Below are 15313 nucleotides of genomic sequence, written 5' to 3' on the forward strand. Positions count from 1 at the left end.
AAAAACAGAAATAGTATACTTCCAATATACAATGACCCAGAATATACATTACTGTTACAAATGGAGGAATGGAAGAATAATGAGTAAATACTTAATCAAAGCAAGTTTGAAATCTAGCAGGACAAGCACGATAGTGGTGTGAGTAGGGATGGCCCCCATTAACTCAAATATTTAAATGCTTTGTCCTTAGAAAGAGGTGCTAAGTAAGAGATATTAGGAGGTATGGCTTTCTTGTAGTTCATGAGGCCTTTTCAGAAAAAGTGCGTCACTGAGGGTGGGCTTTGTGGTTTCAGAACTCAATACAAGCCCAGTGACTCTTTCTTTTTCATGTGGCCTGTGGATCTGGAGGTATAACTCTCAGGTCCTCTAGAATCATGTCTATCTGTGCACTGCCATGTTTTCCAATTGCTGAAAATGGACTAATTCTCTGAAACTGTTAAGTAAGGCCCAGTTAAATGCTTTCTTTTAGAAGAGTTGTATTGGTCATGGTATTTCTTTGCATTAATAGAACACTGACTAAGACAAGCACCAAATCTTGTAGCTTGATATCTTATGTCTTGGACTTTAATTTAAAGAGTTTATTTCCCTCTAGCTTTGTTGTTAACGACATGTATCTGTTACCTGGGCTGGTTTGATGCTCTGTGAAGACATTCTTGGCAGATACCTCATGGTTTTAACATCTATACCATTTTCAGTTTTCCAAGGCAACCCAGACTTTACTTCCATGGATTTACACAATAGCATCTTAGGGCCTCTGTGTATAAATGCCCCTGCCACACATTGCCTGGCTTCAGCAGCTCTCTTAAACCACATGGAGAGATTACATGATCCCTTAACTCATTCATCCTTCAAGTGATTCCTAAACCAAAACCACATAGACAACACTGCAAAATTTGTTTATCAGCTTGTGATGGTCTCTTGGCCCCTTGAAGCACATTAACTGCAGGTTTGGTTCATTGTTGCTTTATAATATCAGGAAAGTTCTTAGGCCTTTTTCTTTCATAAGTGGAAAACTTAGCTGGATGGGGTCTTGCTAATAGAGTCAATATTATGCTATCTTGAAATTTTCTCTGCCAAACCAAATAGTCTGTTACTTAAAATCTTTACTTGTAAAAAGTTCCTAGGACATCACTAGAAAACAGGTTCTCTCTCTCTCTCTCTCTCTCTCTCTCTCTCTCTCTCTCTCTCTCTCTCTCTCTCATAACAAAATATCAGAATAATGGTCTCTGATATTGTTCCTCTCTGAAACATCTTGAGCTGGGTCTCTGTGGTCTGTATTGCTCTCTACATTACTGTCTTCTGCACTTCTACTAGGAAGGCCCATTAAACTTTACTTAACAGCAAGTATTCCATGATGAAGGAAAAGGTCTACTGAAGCTTACAGTCAATGATGGCAATAAAGTGTGGCACTAAGCAGCAGACATAGCAGCTGAAGCAAGAGAGGGCATACATCCTGAAACCACAAGCAGAAAGCAGGGAGAATTAACTCAACATGACATGAGTTCTTAAGTTCTCAAAACATGCCTCCAGTGGCACACTTCCTCCAACCAAACTACTCCTCTGACACCTTCTAAACAGTTGATTAACTATGGGACAAGTACTCAAATATCTGAGCCTATGTGGAGAATTCTTATTTAAACTACCACACAGAGCATTTTTTGCTGTCTATTTATTTCTCTGTTATCTTTCTTATACCACATAGAGCATAGTTTAACATTTTTCCAGATCTTCCCATATTTCAGAATCTAGTGTACTGAATCTGAGGGACACCCAAGATGCTAATGGTACCTTCCCTTACTACTCCTTTACAGCTATTAAGTATTTTCTTCCATTAATCTCACAAACTGATATTTATCAAAAATATTTATCAAAAAATTGACTTTATTCTAGTCTTTTTCTAAGTATAAAGCTCAGCCAGTTTGTTTTGCCTTCTCCCAGCTAGAGAGTTACAAAATCATTGAGATAAATTGATTTAGTCTATAGGATGTACCAACTAGTGACCTCCGTTGGTCAACAAAATCAAGGAGTTACATGCACAGAGAAGTTACTATCTCAAATAACTAATATGCTAAGTGTGCTCTGTAAGGTAATAAGATAGCTATTATATTTTCTTGACTATATATATATATATATATATATATATATATATATATATATGATGGAAAAAAGTTACCAGCCACTGTGCATTTTTGCTTCTTTGCTGTGCTGGTCACTTGCATGGACAATCTCTGAGATGTGCATAGGTACAGCTGTCAGAGCCACCAGTCAGCACACATTATTATCAAGAAACATTTTGATAGGCTAGAAAAAAAATGCATAGCTCACTTATCAAACTCCTACTTTTGCCCTCTCTCTCCCTACCTCTGCCAGACCTACTTCATCTTCTTAGTTTTTATCTGTAAAATATGGTTATAAATCAGATGGTCTCACCTAGAAACTAGAGGGACCTGAACAACAAAAACTGACAAAAAGTACCCTGGGACAAGTTGACCTAAAATATAAATTGTTTTTATGAGCATATACCAGTTCCCTTGCTGGTCTCAAGCTGTCATTTTGGATTCTTTTTACCATACTCACTGAATGTTAGCAGAAAAGCAGCCATGAGAATGAAAGGAGTGGGGCACAAGGGTGGCAGCAATATTCCTGGAAAGCTTCATGTCAGCCCTACATATAGGGTATTTTTCAGCTTCATTTTTCACACACACACACACACACACACACACACACACACACACACACACACACACACCATGCAGGGGTATTTCCCAAGCTTCCCTTGTCATTCACACATACATCACACATTGGAAATGAAGGTATTTCTTAAGGTCCCCTTAACACAGAGAGAGAGAGAGACACAGACTTGCCACAGCCTTACATATGATGCATATGTTAGATTTCTATTCTCATTTTTCTTTCTTCAACTATATAAAGCAAAGGAAAAAAAAAGCCATATTTTCTGTGAGGTCTTAGTTGTAAACAAGAACGAAAAGAGAAATCAAAATCTTTTTTCTACCCTTTCACAGTCTGAGTTAAAAGAGATGAGTAGTTTTGTGCACCTCACCTAAGCATCACGAACTCCCCTCATCTCTGTTTTCATTCCCTACCAATTGGTCATCATTAGTGTGCTCTACCTGTGGCTGCAGGGCAGAGTGGTGCCAAAGGTACTCCATTAATCAAGCAACAGACTGAGAATTAAGGCTGGTGAACCCTGAAAACTGGGATTCTTTCTCTTCATCCACCAAGATTTATTTACAACATCCACAGGCTAGACTTGCTGAGACATGATCATGTAGGAGTAAGTTATATGAATGGTGCCTTTTCCGGTGTGGTGTGGTGTAGTGGTGTGTGTGTGTGTGTGTGTGTGTGTGTGTGTGTGTGAGTGTGTGTGTGTGTGTATGCACATGGACTGTGAAGTTTAATGTTTAAACCACCAAGCAGAGTATTGACTACACTTTCAATATGCTTTTAACACCATGTCTTAAGTATAAGCTACTTTTAACATCCCAGTGGTACCTTATGCCAATGCTCAGTAAACACTTCCCTGGTGTGCTTTTGAATTTCACTTAATGCCTGAACCAGGAGTGCCTGTTTAATATTTATGGAAACTCACAACGTATTAAGTACCAAATGGGGTGATGGGAATTAATGTTCAAGGATGACTTTGTTTTGTTTACCAGAGTGAAATGTCTGCTTCCTTGGCTACAAACAGATTTCAAGTAGGCATTATTCTATGAAGTCACTGCATCTAGTCAGAACAAAGGCTGATACTGGGACTAAGATGGACCAAAACCAAGTGTCTATCTCTGTCATTAAGTGCACAAACTTTAACCATGCAGCTGTATGGATCTTCAATGTGCATACTTGCCCATATAACCATACACAGCATAGACAGAGGCAACATCTCTGACCTACTTCACTTTCTATGGCCTTTTTCTTGACAATCCCACTCATTCTCATAGCTAATCCCTGTCTTATTTCTATCACTGTAGATTTGTTTGCTCATTCATGAACTACCTCTAATTGGAACTATTCAGTTTTTTTGTTTGTTTGTGTTTTCAATGTGTGTCTTTTTTCAATCAATTGCAGCTTGGATTCATCGATAGGCTTTGTTTAATGTAGCCTTTACTAACAATACCTAAATAAATATGAGAATTCCTTATATGAAATTCTATCAGTTCTGTCCTTTCTTCCTTCCTTCCTTCCTTCCTTCCTTCCTTCCTTCCTTCCTTCCTTCCTTCCTTCCTTCCTTCCTTCTCTCCTTCTCTCCTTTCTTCCTCCCTTCCTTCTTCTTTTTCTCTTTCTTNCTTCCTTCCTTCCTTCCTTCCTTCCTTCCTTCCTTCCTTCCTTCCTTCCTTCCTTCCTTCCTTCCTTCCTTCCTTCCTTCCTTCCTTCTCTCCTTCTCTCCTTCCTTCCTTTCTTTGTTGTTTCTCTTCCATATTCAGTATTATGGTTCTTTATTTTCTAAATGAATTCCTTACATCTGTATTATTAATTCCGGGGAAAAATATCTCTCATGGTCTGTATTGTTCCAAGCCACACACTAAGTGTGTTGTCCTCCTCAGTTCTTACGGTGCTGAAAATGCTGACTCATTCTCCAGCTTCATCTTCAGCTCTTACCTGCCCATGACTGCCCATTTTTTTTGGTGCTTACTCTCCCTGGGACCTCTGTTTTAGGAACCACCTGTAGACAGGGTTATTACCTGACAGAAAATTGCTCCATGTTGAATGGTACCTAAAAGTCATCATTTCTTCTGTGATGTAGTTGCCTTTTGTAAAGTTGTGATCTCTCAGTATACTGAAATGTAGTAACTTCTATTAGTTTTAACCTTTTACTATGCTGTCAGGTCCATCCTGGGAATAAACTTGCTTGGATGACTTTGTATCTTTTTTGTAAATAAGATACACCTGACCTTAGGGGAGTTGTAACTAGGTCCTTTGGCAAGAGAGCTGTGCCAGTGTTCCTTAGATTTTGTGCTCACAGGATGTGTGTCTGTATAGCACAGAGTTGTCTGCAGACTGCAAAGGAATACAAGTGGATGCTATCTCAAGAGCCTCTGTCCTGACTTCTGGGTACCATATTATTTAATAGTGCCTATGGAATAATTTTAAACTCTAGAGTCACGTTTTATCTGTAACACTAGACAAGAATGCCCTGAGGCCCATCAACTCTCATCTCATTAATATTTTACTGCCCTGGTGGCCAGTCAGGTAGTGATAGTTGAAATATTTCCCACACATGTCTCAGAATGATAGTTAACACCATGTTTATTCAGATGTTCAGGGCCAGCATGGACAAATTCAATGGACAATTTCCTTGACTTTGTAAGTACTTCCACACACTCTCTTGTTTATACTCTTCCGCATTTCCCTTGGGGTGAACTGTTAGAAGAAATTCAGTGTGAAGGCCAGCATCATATCTTTAGCAGCAAGAAAGAGTGGTTTCTTTGCTTTAAAGGTAAAACATTTAATGTGCTAAGAGAAAGCAAAGGTGATGACGTCTGTGATACAAACTCTGTGTAAACACAGCTTTCTATTTCCACCTCTCGAAAGAAAGTGGCACATATGCCAGAAAAGCTGACAACAAGCATGCTGTGTAAACATCAGGACCTATTCCGAAGTGTGCGGTTCCCCAGCTGTGGGAACGGGGAAGGGGGGGAAGGGGAAAGAGGGAAGGTAGGTCTCTAAATTCAGGCTATGATTCTTCCTCCTTCCTCCCTAGTCACTCTTTTTCATCTGTCTCTCTCTGCCTCTCTTTGTGTCTCTCTCTCTGTTTGTTTGTCAGTCTCTCTCATTTTTAATATATTTTTCAATACAGTATTTAAGTGCCTAATGTAGACAAAGAATGGGCATAGTCCTCCTTGATCACAAACAGTAAATCAAATAATGTAAAGACCCAGTCCGATGAAGATACTTTCCCTTCTTCTTTTCTAGTGTACTTCTTGCCATGTCCCTGTATTAAAAGCTAGAGTAGCTTAGGAAAAATGAAGTTATGTCCTTAATGTCACCAAAGTGTTGTCCTTAATTTCCACTCAGGAAATCCTGCAGAGAAATGGTACTGCTTCCGTAGGCTTCTCTGGTGGCCAAGAACAGAGTGGATATGGAAGAGTCCTTGCTCATAGCCATAATTACGAGTGCCATAGAATAATGTCTCCTGAACCCCATCATGTCCTCATGTATCCTAAAGACCCATGCTAGCTGCTGATTAGACATCTCGTGTGACAATTATATTGCTCAAGCACCACCATTATACCTTTTCCCAGGGGCAGCAATCATGGCTTCTGAGCTCGTCAGGTTGAAGGAATAATCAGATACCAAGTATGAGACCCCGCAGCACTGTGCACCCAGATTCTCCCTTCAGACAGTTTTCTTGGGCTTTAATTATTGTCTGTTCACTTGTGTCTCAAAGGGGACTCTTCAAATCTTGCTTCAACCTCACTATGATTTACTTAATCTTAACTGCAGATATCTTAGAATCTGTCTTTGCCATATCACCAAGCCATGGCTGCGAGAGTGTTCATGAGACTCCGTAGCATAGATGAATCTGAGTCATTCTGCTGGTTGGACTATCTTCTTTTCCATTGTGAATATTTCAGTGCCTAAAATGAATGTTTTCAGTACTTGAATTTCAGGTTAGTATCCTATCCTATGCATAGTGTTTGTCTATATAGCAATTACTGAATTCTATGGAAGTAGAGGAAGTAGCCTTTTAGTTAGATAAAATTTGAATTTTATTATACACAAGAAATTTTCTTTTTCTATATGTTCTCAGCTTATTATTCAACTTAATACAAATAAATATAAATACAAAAATTTGCTGTGTCTAAAAATAAAAGATGAAAAGTTGATTAAACAGTTACATGTTATTTTCTTTTAAGATTCTACATACTTAAGGTCTGGATAAGATAAGATACCCTTACAAAATCCATCATGTAATTTTATCATAAAAATGGTTGCTATTGACATATTTGGGCAAGATTACACTTCTTAACACTTTTTAAGATACTATAGTTCTTCTTTACAAAAGAACTAATCATTGATCTGTATAAACAAATAGAATTATATTAAAGCAGAAGGATCATAAAAGTCACTGCCTTCTTCTCTGTACCTTTAGCTTTCTGATTCTTGGAGTTCTCTCTCACGATAGTGAAGACAGAATTAGAATTGTCCAGTTAAGAACACTTTCCACCACAGACACTATTATAATGTTCACCCTCTGACTTCTGTGGAGAAGTGAAAGCTGTCTTCTTTCCATTCAAAGACCTGAGGGCAGTTCAGTCCATGTTACTTATTCATAAACTGGCTTTAGAAACCATCAAAGAAAATTACACTAGACAGAGTAAGACAGGCAGGAGGACGTTATTCAAGACTACTGCAGTAGAGGTGAGAGATTAAACTCAACTGGTATGTAACAAAAGACAGTAAAATTTTTAAACCCTAGAATGAAGTAGGATGAAAGTCCTGGAGGACACAGGGGAAGATGGTCAATACACTCAGGCCATCTGTGTCTGCTAATTGGCTTTATTAAAGCCATGTTCCTCTCCTCCTATGGAGACCAGACAAGAGGGAATTCATCTTTCTTTATAATCTCTTGTCCAACGGGTTTGATTCTTTCTTTCTTTTTCTTTCTTTTTTTTTGGGGGGGGGTGGCTTTTTGAGAAAGACATGGGAAAATGCTAGGAGAAGATTTTCTGCATTTCAAAGTGTATGGAAAAATGACAATGATGGGTTTTCTAAAGCAAGTGTTCTAAGAAAAAGGAGGTCACAGTCCCACAGTTGAGCAGAAGTCTGTCTAAAGGAGTTGAGGAAAGGGAACAGTGCAGGTAGGTGTGGACACTGCTCTGACTCACTTGACTATTCTCTGAATGTCGAGATGTGTCTGTGTGGGGAGGTGCATGCAGGGGTAGGAGAAGTGCAGCTCTTTTCCCTCACAGTGCCACATTCTTTTCTACACTTACTGCTTTTTGCCTTTCTTTAAAACAACATTTTAAATTGCAAACTTCTGTATATGTGTGTTAATGTGTGAGTGAGCTCTCCCCACCCACCGTGTGGAGATGCCAGAGGTGGGACCTGGCTCATCAGGTCTGGCAGCAGCTCCTTCACCACACTCATCTGGTCAGCAATCCTCTGTTCAATTTTCATGAGAACTCTTGATCAGACAGCCTGCTCCTCAAGGGTCCCTGCAAGTTAATCTTCACCTTCTTCCTAAAAGAATGTTAAGGAACACAAGTTTATTCCTTCCATTATGAGGTGTGGAGGCTTCATTTTGTTTTAGGTTCCCAAAGGACAAAGACTATGCTCTGACTCAATTCAGCTTTATACACATACATGGGTCTATAAGAACTGTGGGGCCTCCAGTAAAGTAATACTCATTCTGTGCTCAATATCAAGACAGTTGACATCAAGATCTAAAGCAAGCGCAGAAGGAAAATCTGCCTGTCTAACAACACTATGCACTGCCAGGCTCCTTGGCATTCTTTAGTGTATGGATATTCACTTCATACATACATTAAATGTCAAGGGTGACTTACTCAGAATTTCAGCTCTGTGGGAAACACAATTGTGATGCCTACAGAAAGCAATGGGGTTGGGGAAGGAAGCCTGCGAAGCTGAGAGGAAACACTGAGTGATTTGAAGTTGGAAAAAAACAAATAGGAGTGTCAGATCTGTAAAGCAAATTGGTATTAATACAGACTTAACTGAAGAGTGCATGAAGAAAGCAGAGAAAGGAATCTTAAGGTGGCCACAGAGCAACAGCTGCAGAGGGAAACAACAGTTCGACTTTGCAGGCTCCAGAGTATCCTAGTTCCAAGGGGCCTTCACTTGCTTACCTGCAAAGAGATATTGGAGAAAGTCTACTAATAAAACATGAACTTAAAGATCAGGAGGAAAGAAATTCAGGGAGTGTTGTGTGCAATGCTGACCTGCTGCTCATACTTAGCAGACATGTTTAGTGCCAGGCAGAACTCAGTGGCCAGGTTAGTGGAAGGAGAAGCATGGTGGTTTTAGAGGATAGGTGTGATCTATTCTCACACTGGGTTCAGCCTGTATTAAGGCAATACCATTGCCTCGAATTGATTTTTCATAGTTCTGGAGTATCACTGTGTGGTCAGGTTGCTGTAAAGCCCCTTGGTGTAATTGTGGTTTTCTAAACTTGTGCATGGCCACATCCATATCATCATGTATAGGAGAGTCTTGTTCTCTTTAAAAAAAAACAGTCAGCCCATTATGTGAGTACCACTCCCACAAACTCATCTAAACCTGATCACATTTCAAAGGCCTCTTCTTGCAAATACTGTCATGGGGTTTAAAGATTCCACAAGCTCATTTTGAAAGACACAAAAGTTCTGTTCATAGAACCTCTTAAGTAAAGACAGTGGTGGTGGTGGTGGTGGTGGGAAATCTTTCAACTTAGATAGTCGGGATTCATACACTCCTGGGACCAGGTGCTCATAGCCTCAGGAACACACAGTAGTAGCATTTTTCAGTAAATGTTACCTCACGTTCATAATAATAGAGAGGGGGCTCCCACTGCTCAGAGCAGCTCATGATCATGATAGATAGTCTCCAAACATCTGTGGATCTTAAAAAACAAACAAACAAACAAACAAACAAAAAAACCTCCAATGTTTTGCACAACTCTATCTAGATCTGACTTGATTTCATCACAATAGAGTAGTCCTAGGAATGACAGGAAAACTGAATCAAATCAGGAAAAGGTGGTTTGGATCAAGATTCAGAGCTTCCTGCTGCTGACTTACAATCCAGTGATCATGTTAATTTTGCTATTATTTCATAGTGATGTTTAGAATCTGTCTCATGAGTATACTGATCATCCAATATAATTATTTGAAAGAGTCAAAGAATCAGCAAATTTCTTTCTTTCTATTGCAATTCTGGCACCACAAATCATTTTCTGTTTTTATGCTCAGTGGTAATTCAATTTATGGCAATGTTATTGACTGATATTTTAGACTGGTTTCGGTTCTAAAAACATGTAGAAGATTGGAGTTAAGTGTGTACAAATGTAAAAATCTAATACTGTGGGATATTCTAATTACCAAATTCAAAGTGTTTGAAAGGGGAACAGAAAGGAAGAAAGTAGAAATGAGATGAGAGTAAATAACAACTCAACACAGCATGCCAGTCACGTGTCCCTGTTGGGAATATTGACTATCACCACTATCGACAGCTGCAACCGTAAGCTATTACCACAGACAAGGACACCAACACTGCAAACATATCTAAGTTACGTTTCTATTGCTGAGATTAACCACAATGATCAGAACAACTAGTTAAAGTAAATTTATTGGAAACTTACCGTTTCAGAGGGTAAGTCCAAGGCCATTATTGTGGGTAACATGGCTGCAGGCTGCAGTACTTGGGCTGTAGCTGAGAGCTCACATCTTGAGATAACAACCCCTGGACAGAGAAGAACTAAGTGTGAGTGACATGGGCTTTTGAAAGCTCAAAGGATCCTCCAGTGACACACCCGCTTCAATGAGGCCAAGTGTCCTAATCATTTCAAACTGTTCCACCACCTGAAGACCAACTTTTCAAATATATGAACAAGCCTAGGAAGGCCATTTTCATTCTAACTGTCTAGTCCCTGGCCCCTGTAAGCGTGTAGCGACATCACACTGTAAAATGCATTTAGTCCAATTTTAAAAGTCCCCACAGTCTTTTCACACTCTCAACACAGTTTTAAATGTACAAAGTTCAAAATCTCTTCTGAGACCATAGGCAGTCTCTTAACTATAATACCTAGAAAGTAGAAAAATCAAATTACATATTTCCAATATGCAATGGTACCAAATGTATATTCTCACTCTGAAAGCTGGCACAGTTGGGAAATACTGCAGCAAAGAAAGACTGGAATGCAACAGGGCAAGCTCCCAATTCTGTGCTGCTCTGTCTGATATTAAAGGGTTTATATAGCTCTGCTCAACAAAATTCTCTGTTGTGAATTGGTTCAACTCCTTCTCTATAGCTTTCCTTGACAGTTATAGCATGGCTCTGGCATCTCTTGGGGTCTCTAATTCAATCCAGACTAAGCCTTCATAGCTATACACTATGGCTTTTCATAGACTAGATACGGAGACCCCTTTCCCACATGCTTGGCCTTGGAGGCCTTTTTACGTGCAGAGGAAGATTCCTCAGCCTCTTTATTCCTGTTTCTCTCTTTACTCTAAAGTTAGAACTATGTGTTGGATGATGCTAAATTATATGCCACTTGGGATGGAACCTGGCCTCTCCTGGCAATGCCTTTGCACACGTTTTGAAAAGCTGTTCCCTTCCTTGTGAAATAGTCTTTCTTTGTCACAAGTTGGAAGCTTAGCTAGACAGGGTCTTGCCCTGAGGGCACCATTCTCTGTATTCCAGTTTGCATAAGGACTTTCTGTCTGTCTTTCAGTACAAGTCTTGGCTAGAAAATTAAATCCCTGATGCTCCTTTTCTCCTCAAAAGGTACATTTTGTATTTAATTTTGTCATGGTTGCTCCTTTTCACTCAAGATCTACTTAAGAGTGATCATTAATAATCAATCCACAGAATCAATGTTAGGCTGTCTTCAAATCTCCTTATGAAATCCTAGACTTTTTAATTTGGCCTCAGATATATTCTTAGGAGAAGAGAGAACTGCAGTGAAATATTATAAAAACATTCTCTAGCTCAGTTACTAATATTGTTCTCCTTCCAATACTACTGTTTTTCATGTTTCTACAAGGATCGCCTGTTAATATCTACTTAGAGTATTCAATTTCATTCCTAGTTCAAACTCCCAACTTGATGCAGCTCTTCTAATTCAAGCCACCTCAAAGAGGTACTATTGCAAAAATCCTTACATTGATACATACTATGGACACACAGCCATGCATGTTTCACATCAATGGACCTCATGGCACATGCAATGGAGCTAAGTATTTGGAAAACTTGTAGATTCCTGGGCCCCAACATGATGCAAAATTTAGAAAGTTTTAGGGTGGTTCCATGGATATCTTGTTTAAGAAGTAGCCAGGTAATCTTCAAGTACAGTTGGAACTGAGAACCATTGTCTGAGACATGCTTTTTACAGCATATATTCAAAACTGTCAGTCTTGACTTCTAAACCCTATTTTTTTGACAAGCTCATTCTATGTTGAAGGTGATGGTTCACACACACTCTTTGATCTTGCCCAAGATGGAATCAGTGTGCTTTGTCCTATTGTGAACTGAAGTCCAGTTAAACTTGTATTTAAGATTCTTTTACATGGACCTCATTGTCTACGTAGAACAGTAAGATTGTAGAGAGAATATTGTCTTGGATTATCTTAATCCCCTGAACAGCACTTTATTTCCCACCTCCCTGTCTGACTTAACACCTTTGTGAATACCAGGTAAAGTCTTTTCTAAAATGTTAACTTAACTGATAATAACCTTTTATTAATTCCACAACCCAAACCATCATGGTATAATATCTGAAACGTACAGCAGAGATTTTTCTGGCTTATAACCCTCATATCATATGTTCCAACAAAGATTTTGAAAAATGCCTTGATTTATGACTTGTAATTTAGTCTTTAACTGTTAAAAATTCTTTTTTTTATTATTATTTTCTTTATTTAAAAATTTTTTAAAAATTTGAAAATTCTTAAAACTACTTTCATTGGTTTATATTATTCAGGACAGCATAAAAACTTGTTAGTTAGTAATGGTTAATCAACTTGGGCTTAAAAATAAACTAGTTGTTATTCCCTTTAATATGAGAGCTATATTTTATATCAATAGTTGTACAATAGAATATTTCATATTGGGCTAGTCCTGGGGACTGACCTGTGGACTACTAGACTAGTGAAGTGGTTCTTCTTGCTTCCTACATTATCCATAGAAGTCAGAATGGTAAGAGAACACTGGGAGAGCAAGAAAGCAAACATTCACTCTCAACCCATGTAAGAGTTTTTTTGTTGTTGTTTTTGTTTTTTTTGTTGTTGTTGTTAATCCATTGCTGAAGGTATAGCCCTCACGGACAAAAATACCATGAGGCATTTAAGTACTCTTTAAAGGGTTTTCTAGGACATTCAGATTTTAGTATGTGGTTTTTGGAGGATAGCTTCCTATGCTGAACCTTCTTACTTCCTTCATGTGCCAATATGTAGTGAAGGAATAGGTGGTAAGAACATTTCAACTCAACAAGTTTATGGGAAATTTCCTTTTTCCTAGTGTTTGCACATTATCTAATAAGGGCTACCAGGTTTACAAATATTTATTAAAGTTTTTCTGGGAAAAAAAAAAAAGCCTTAGTGTTTCACTTGTTTCCTTATTTCTGTTAGTGAAGATCAGTTTTTTACCCTGAATTCAGTAAATGGCAGGACACACAGTCCAGGACACTGAATAGAGGAAACTGATGGCAGTACTAGTCCCTTAATTATAGTTTCAAATCAGAGAAGGTCAACAGCACACAATGAGGTTGCACATGACCAGATCGAGAAGACTAAAATTACAGGAGGCAGACTTTGTAGTATCTCTAGAGAGAGTACTCTGGGTACTTACTACTATTATAACTACGTTGGGATTAGAAAGAATTGAAAATGCAATCTTAGCCAGGCGTAGTGGCACACGCCTTTAATCTCAGCACCTGGGAGGCAGAGGCAGGCAGATTTCTGAGTTCGAGGCCAGCCTGGTCTACAAAGTGAGTTTCAGGACAACCAGGACTACACAGAGAAACCCTGTTTAAAAAAAAGAAAATGTAAAAAGAAAATGGAATCTTTTCTGGAGAGGGTTGTTTGAATAGATGCTTTATCTTTGGAGACTGGGTATATGCCATTTCAGGCCCATCTGGCATTGTAAGATATTGGCAGTACTATTGAGCCAAATTTTATCTATCCATCTACCTGGATTTTTTTTCAATTTGCATGTCTCATGTATCATCTATCTATCTATCTATCTATCTATCTATCTATCTATCTATCTATCTAATCTTTATTTTCACCCATCTATCTTTCATATATTAATTTATAAAACTATTATTTACTATACCTATAGATCAATTTGCCTTTAAATGTGTATGTCACTAAGGGAACATTTTAACATTTTATGAGTATGGGTTGTTTTATGTTGAAAGCCTGCTTTGTCTTTGGTTATGTGCTCTCTGTACATCCCTGTATAATTTCTTGACTTTTCAATCACTTTGAATTATAATAATAGTCTATCTTAGCTATGAACCTTTAGACCTTCCAATCACAGACTTTAAATCCAAAGTTCCCATTTTTTATGAAGATGTTTATTTATGCAGGTGATGTGGAATCATCTACTTATTCATATCTGTCTGAATGGGATGGAATGGAAGGAAGAGAATCTGTTCATACCTATGCATGACAAAAATGGCTTCAACCACTCCTCTTTGTTGTAATTAGCGCCACCTCACTGGTGACAAGACTTTCTTTCATGGTACGACATAGTTTCCCACAGGCAATATACTACCCATATGACTTTTTCTTAAACCTGGATTCAGCTTATCTCCTTCATGCCTCTTGGCAGCTACCATCATGTTTTTGAGTTTTATTAGTGTAAGCTATATACTTTCTTAGCATTTACTCTTCAACAATTAAAGTATTTTCTTATCTACATGTAGATTCTAGGTTGAAGTATGTGCCCTGACAACCCTTTGGCTCAATTTTAGACAAAAGAAAAACAAACAAAAGCAAACAAAACAAACAAACAACAATAAAGAAACTTGCCTTGTTGCAAACCCAGCCAGTGACTGAGTCAGCAGATCTTCCTTAGAAGGGTGGAGGACTCCTTAGTGTCCACAATCACTAGTTTCATTCAAGAAACACACCTCATCTTCCCAAGATGTCTGGGGAGTGGAGGGTAGAGCAGAGGACTGTACCGTTTGACTTTGCTGACCCACATCCCCTTAAGTATTGTAAAGGATGTAGAGCAGGGAAGTATGTAACCACTCCACTTATTCCTGTGTCTGGATATTCTTGTTATCCTCAGGAAGGTTGAGTTTTTCCACTTTGAAGACAACCTACATTCCAATTATTATCTCTGTGGGATATATAGGGAGTAAAATATAAGAATTTTTGTATTGAAACAAATACTGATGTTGTCAATACTGTACCTGAAAATTTTTTGTTTAGAGACATTTGTCTGTACATATTTGGTGATGCATTTTTGACAACTTAGGTGAATTGGAAAGTGAACTTTGAGAACTGTAGATATGAACATTTCATGTTTTGTGAGGGCTGATTGACAGGTTCTAAAAATAAAATCCTAGGCAGAGATAGCAGAAGCCATTTAGACTAGCCCCTTGCTTCCAAGCACTTAGGTTGAAACT

Source organism: Mus pahari, chromosome 5, assembly GCF_900095145.1.
Source record: "Mus pahari chromosome 5, PAHARI_EIJ_v1.1, whole genome shotgun sequence".
Lineage (NCBI taxonomy): Eukaryota > Metazoa > Chordata > Mammalia > Rodentia > Muridae > Mus > Mus pahari.